A 6,480-nucleotide genomic window follows, 5' to 3' on the forward strand; every position below is an offset into this window, starting at 1 on the left:
AGGAACAACGCCATGTAGGGGAGTCTCTGGGGCTCCAGAGGACATGGAAACCACACCTGTACCTCTTCGGATGGAGTAAAAAAACTTTCAGGAAGATATGGATTCCTTCTTCTCTGCTGAGGAAGATGACATCTTAGGTGAGCTGCAAGGAAGCCCAGTGCTGGGGGGACCCTGAAATCCAACGCCATCCGGCTTCTAGGGGGGAGGGAGACCTCCCAGCAGTTACCTGCAGATGCCCAACAGTCTGGGGAACGACCCTATGAAGAAATTACGGGGGCCCCCCTCACCCCTAGAAGTGTCTTTTGAACTCATAGACCTCACTGGGGAGTATGCTCTAAGCAAGTCCCAGGCTTTTCAGGCCTAATGGAGCAACAATTGTTTAAAGTGGAAAGCAATGCAGAGAGCTTCCAGGAAAGTGAATCTGTGAGGAAACCCCCCAGAATTTAGAGCATTTAAACCCATTCAGGCCCCTGTTTGGGCCTAGTTGTGAGCATAAGCAGGGTGCTTTGGCCAAAGCAGGCCCTATACTTAGCTGCTTGGGTCAACAGGACATATTAAAAGATGCCCCCTGAATGCCCCTTTTGTGTCTGTGTTAAAGAGGAAGTGGTGTTGCAGACACAAGCTTTGACCACAAGAAGTTGTGTTGCAGCTAGTACCTCAAAAACAGGAAACAGCTAGCTAACCACAACAGACAGGTGGTTAGAAGAAAAAAGAAACTTTTGCCAGCGTGCTATTAGCCAATGCAGAGCAGGAGATGGGACTTTTTGCAGCTAGAAAGATTTCGCATATTTAAAGTGCCATATTTAGTAAAAACATGCTGGGCAGGAATTGAGTAGTGAGATGTGTAGGCAGGGACAAAAGCCTCACGTGATATGCTGTTTGCCAATCAAGAATGTATCCAAGGCTTTGCAATTTGCATTTTGCCAATCAGAAATCTGACCAATGCTTTACAATGAAAAATTTGTTTTGTATATCAACTCAGAGCCCCAAGAGAATCGGGGTCAGAGACTTTGGAAGCTATTCCTCTGTGAACAGCACCCGGCTGAAAATAAAACCCGGCTTGTTTTCCTTGAAACCTCCTGGTGTCCGCTTCCATCCTTGCCTGAACCTGCAACAAATCTATGGCTATAGGAGACTCCCAGTCTTTGCCGCAGCTGTTCACTCAGGAGGAGCGAACTGTGGAAGGCACCAGACCCCAGGCCCAGGCTCGGGAGGCTTCGCTAGGCCCCGACACAGAAAGCAACAGTGAAGAGGCTTCTGTTGCTCTGCAAGGTTGCACGGTGGGGGAGCGACTTCTGAACCGACCGGGGGGACCCCCAATTGCACAAGAAATACCATGTGAGCCGGCAGGCTCCGCCCAAGCACGGCAGGAGGCTTCCACGTCCCACCAAACAGACGGTTGGCTAGAAAGGAGGAAGGGAACCAGACCAAAAATGTCCTACGGCAAGCGTGAGGGCTATAGCGATTCCGAGATGGCCATGAGGAACAGGAGGCCCTGGTGGTAAGACCAGTAAAGAACAGGGATCACTCCCCTTTGAAAGAAGCAGGCTTAGAAATGAGCTCTCCCGAACTGGAATGGCAAGGGAGGAAAAACCTCTACCAGGGGCAGAAGATGTACCAAGGGAAGAAAGGGGGGAAAAGGGAAACTGAGGAAAGGAATACTGTGGGACTGGCCGACTTTCCATAGCCGCCGGAACCCCCACGCACACCACAAGATACCCCTGAGCCAGCAGTGACTATCGACAGACCTCCCGCGAGCGAACTGGAACACACTGACAACGGGGAGTCGGAAGACTTCGAGACGACGGATCAGGCGGACAGACCCATACCCAATCCCAGGGACGAGGAGAGACTGATCGGGTGGAGGCATCAGCTCAAAGGGCCGCTTGAAGATGGCTGCTGACCCCACTGTTTGATGATAATGACCTGGTGAGGATCTGGGCCTACGTGGTAGCCCATTTGAGCTGCCCAACTGGTCCCGTGACTAAGGACTTCAACAAACACGGACAACAAAAGTCTTTCCCGTTCCTCACAAAAGCAAAGGATCTCCTGGTGGGGGTTCTGAGAGAATCGCCACCCGTCTTGCCGGCCGATGCTAGCTGGATGAAGGCCATGACTCTGGCTGTGACGGAGAAGATTTTGTTGATGCGTAGACTTAAGAAGACAAAAACCCTGTACCCGGAGTGGGTGAAGGAAGATGGACTCATCAAACTGTTCCAAGGTGTTTTGAGACACTGGGAGGACAGACAAAAGGCACAAGCCTCATCGGGGGATGCTGCTAACTTGCCAGCACCGCCCTTCTGGAAGGACGCCACAGATCAGAGCTCTCTCATGCCGATCAATGACTTCGTGGACTGGACTGGTAATGAGTGAAGTGCCTTCCTAGACCGGTAGTTCTGATGACTCTTAGGTAGGGTTGCCAGACACAGAGGGGGACAGAGTGCCTTGTATAGGAGAGGGAATGTGGGCAGGTGCAGCTCAACTGGAAGGGTTTGAAAAGCTACACTTGCCCACATTCCCTCTCCTATTCAGTGCTTAAAGGTCAAGGCACTCTGTCCCCCTTTGTATCTGGTCACCCTACTCTTAGGACCTTTTCAGAAGTGGCACTGGGGTTGCTGCAGCATAGCTTCTTCCAGCACTGCTGGGACCATAGGAGAAGCCACAGAATGCAGTTCAAAACAACCATTTTATAGTCATTACATGGTCCAGGCTGGCTGAGTGTGCAACAGCCTCTGCCTCCTGAAATGAAGACATGAAGTTGCAGCAGGTTCAGTGGGGTGTGACCTTAAGTTGTGAAGAAGCCATAAGGATGACCAAGAAAGAAAATCTGTGAAATGGGACTACCACTGAGCACATTTGGAACTTTAGAATTGCTTGTTAGGATTTTGTGCAGAGACACTGGGATGCATGTGAAAATAAACACATAGCATGGAAGAGCTTTTGTCTTGCAAACTGGAAGAGATGGAGTTCAACGAGGAACGTAGGAGTCATTTTGGCATGTTTCTTATTTGAATGCATGTTTTGTACCATGGATCTGCTCCTTTGAAGGTTATGTAGCTATCATATCATGTTCCCAACTTTTTTCTAAGGCAGACTGTTTTTTCCTATGCACGTTCATTGCTGTGTCATCAGATTCAGCACTATTATGGGCTTTCATACATTTGTGATGACACAACCAAAGCATCTGATTTCATCCTTTCTGGCTTTTCATTAGCAGTTTATCTAATTAATATTGTTTCTCATCAGCATATGAAGCTGTCTGTAGGTAAATGCTTTAGAGCCCAATTCCAAGCTCCCTGCACCAGCCCTCCACTGACAGTAAGTGTCACAAATGTACCATAAGTCATGCCCGCAACACTCAGCACTGGGTCAGCACTGGCGCCTACTCAGCGCCAGTCCGTGCATAGCTGGTGCCAGCCAGAGGCCCATCACATGCCGCCCAGAGCAAGGGACGAACTCTGGGTGGGGGAGAGTTTAATTGGGGTGGGGGTAGGCATTCCTAAGTGGGGGGAGGGCAGGTAGGGAGGGAGCAAGGAAGGAAGGGGTGGGACCAGTGGAGTAGATCCAGAACCCTGTGTGTCGTGCCTCCTGGCCTGACAAAGGGCCTCTCAACTCTGTTCCGGCAAAATAGTTGGTGCAGACTTGTGTAGCCCCATTGCAGGGCTTCGTCCTTTTCCCTGAACAATGTCTCCTTCCCCTGAGGAGACTCTGGCACCTGCCTGAAGCCCATAGGATGCAACGGTAGCCATTTTGGCACTGCTGTTCCTCCAGGCACTGGGCAATTTAGGATTGGGCTGTTATTCCTCTCCTCCCTTTTTTCCTTTGTGTGGTAAGCCTACTGTCTGTGTCCCTTAAAGCCCAATACTATGCATGTCTACTCAGAAGTAAGTCCCATTATAGTCAATGAAACTTACTCCCAGGTAAGTGTGGATAGGATTGCAGCCTTAGGGTCCAATCCTATCCAACTTTCCAACAGCGATGTAGCCATGCTAATGGGATATGTGCTGCATCCTCTGGGGGGGGGAGCAATGTATTCTCAAGGTAAGGGAACATGTATTCTCTTTTCTCTCGGCAAAGGCATGGCTAGGTCATTTGACACCCGGGGCCCATACATTTCTGTCACCCCATACGAAATAATTAATAGTTTAATTATTATTAACTATATTATTAACTAATTAATTCACATTTTTATACCACCCTTTCTCTAAACGCTCAAGTGGTGTACATGGTTCCTCCCCTTATTTTGTCCTCACAACAACCCTGTGAGGTAGGTGAGACAGATAGTAATAGTCATGACATGAAATGAATAATAATAATGGCCAGAAAATAAACGCAGTTAGTATTTCCCCATGAGCAACGGATGAAATTCTGCATCAAATGGTATATAACACGATAGTATTATTCCTAAAAGCCATGATTTCCAGAATTTTGGTCACTAGGGGGTCACTCCCCCCCCCCATGTCTCATTGGCCTGTTTTGAGTAAGTCAGTGGTTCTCAAACTTTTAACACTGAGACCCACTTTTTAGAATGACAATCTGTCCAAGACCCCGGAAGTGATGTCATGGCTGGAAGTGACATCATCAAGCAAAATAAAATAATTATAAATAATTTAATTAAAGAAAAACAGATAATTAAATAATGGAAAGCTAAGGGGAATTTACCAAGTGAATTTTCTCTGTAGCCTGCCTGCAATAACACCACCCCACACACAAAAAATCAGTGAGATTTTCAGCCCTCCCCAGTGCCCACCTTACCAACTTAAGCCTCTGTTTTATTCTTGGAGGGGAGGGGTGCTGCCTTCTGGAGCAGTTGTTGAGCTCCACTTTCATCAGATTGGGACCGTGCAGCCAGCCTTGCATTACCCTTTGCCTGACTTGACCAGCAGCCAAGGCATATTTGCTTACTAGCGAGTAAACACAACCGTGTGGCTTACTTTCGCTTTCCACAGGGCTCAGTACATTCGCCTGCTTGGAGGGAGGGACCTCCTTCTCAGGTGTTTTTTGGGGGCAGCTTTCATTGGATAGGAACCATTCTGTTGTCATTGGATTCCTCTCAGCCTGACCTTTCTGACACACTAAGGCACATTCGCCTACTCACGAGTAAACACACGATATGGCTTGGTTTTACTTTCCATAGGGCTCCATGCATTTTTTGGTTTTCAGTTTTTTGGCTATAACTTTTGATGGAAAGGGGATCATTTCCTCCAATTTTTTGCATTGAATTCAGCTGGAAATTCTGCATTCAATGGTATATAGCATAATGGGGTTACTTGTAGCCTTCACGATGTTAGCAATGTGGGCTCATTTGTGGTTTCACCACCCCCCCAAGGTTGGTACCTGGGGCGGACCACCCCCCGCTCCTTGCTAGCTATGCCACTGCCTCAGGGCTGCATTTTGGTTGTATTGATGCTGAAAAATTGGATAAGATTGGACCCTTAATCCCTTACTCTTTTGTCCTAGTGATCAGCCAGTTAAGCACACTGTGTTCCCTGGCTGTATTCTGGATGTGCCATGGAAAAGCAGGTATCATGCAAGCACCGATACCGCCTTGGGGGAGTTCTGTCCTTCACATGAGAATAAATTCACTATGTTAGGACATGTTCGCCATGTTCATGCAATGTTTCTGAATGAAAGTTCTATGGGTTGATGGCACAACTCCACAAAAACACATGCCAGGGAGCTGTGACCAGTTGCCACTGTCTGGAGTGTTCCTGCTATTTATCTTTGAGCAAGTGAAGATGTGTGACTCCTTGTGGCACTTCATGTTTTTTCTGCAGGAAACACCTGTATATATGCTGCCAACTGCAGCCATAAAATTTGAATCGACCCTTAGAGTCCAGATGCTGGAACTATTAAGTAAAGTGGGCCTATGTGGGTGGGGAGGGCAAGGGAACATGCAAATTAGCCCTTAGGTTTGATAAGCACCTACCTTAATTGCATATATAAAAATGTGTGAGCATCTCTGCTGACTGAGAGCCAAGCTGGGCCTGACATAGGAAGTCCATGATTGGATCTCCCAACATCTTTTCATTTTGTGATGTGAGGTGTGTGTGGGGGGGTGGGATGGGTGGATGGATGGTTTTTGTTTAGTCCTTTCACTCTGTGCTGCAGCCCCAATCCAGATTTCCCCTCTGAGGCTCTATTAGCTACAGAGGGAGAAACACATCAATGCTTATTGTATGTTTTTCCCTCAGCTTGATGTGTGTGTGAATTCACAGGATGAAAGGTGTATTGGTGTGTTAACACCCAAAAGTGTGGTCCCAATCCAAATGGAGGAGGGGGAGGGAACCACAGCTGTGTTTAACAAGTTAAAAAGATGTGGGGGTATTCCATCATGAATCTTCCAAATCACATGCATAGGGCAGTTGAAGTTGTTACTTCCCCATAAACGAGACCAGGGGTCCCCAAACCCTGGCCCGGGGGCCAGATGTGACCCACAACAAGTCTTTATCCAACCCACAGCAAGCTTCTGGTCCCCTG

Source organism: Tiliqua scincoides, chromosome 2 (genome assembly GCF_035046505.1).
Source record: "Tiliqua scincoides isolate rTilSci1 chromosome 2, rTilSci1.hap2, whole genome shotgun sequence".
Lineage (NCBI taxonomy): Eukaryota > Metazoa > Chordata > Lepidosauria > Squamata > Scincidae > Tiliqua > Tiliqua scincoides.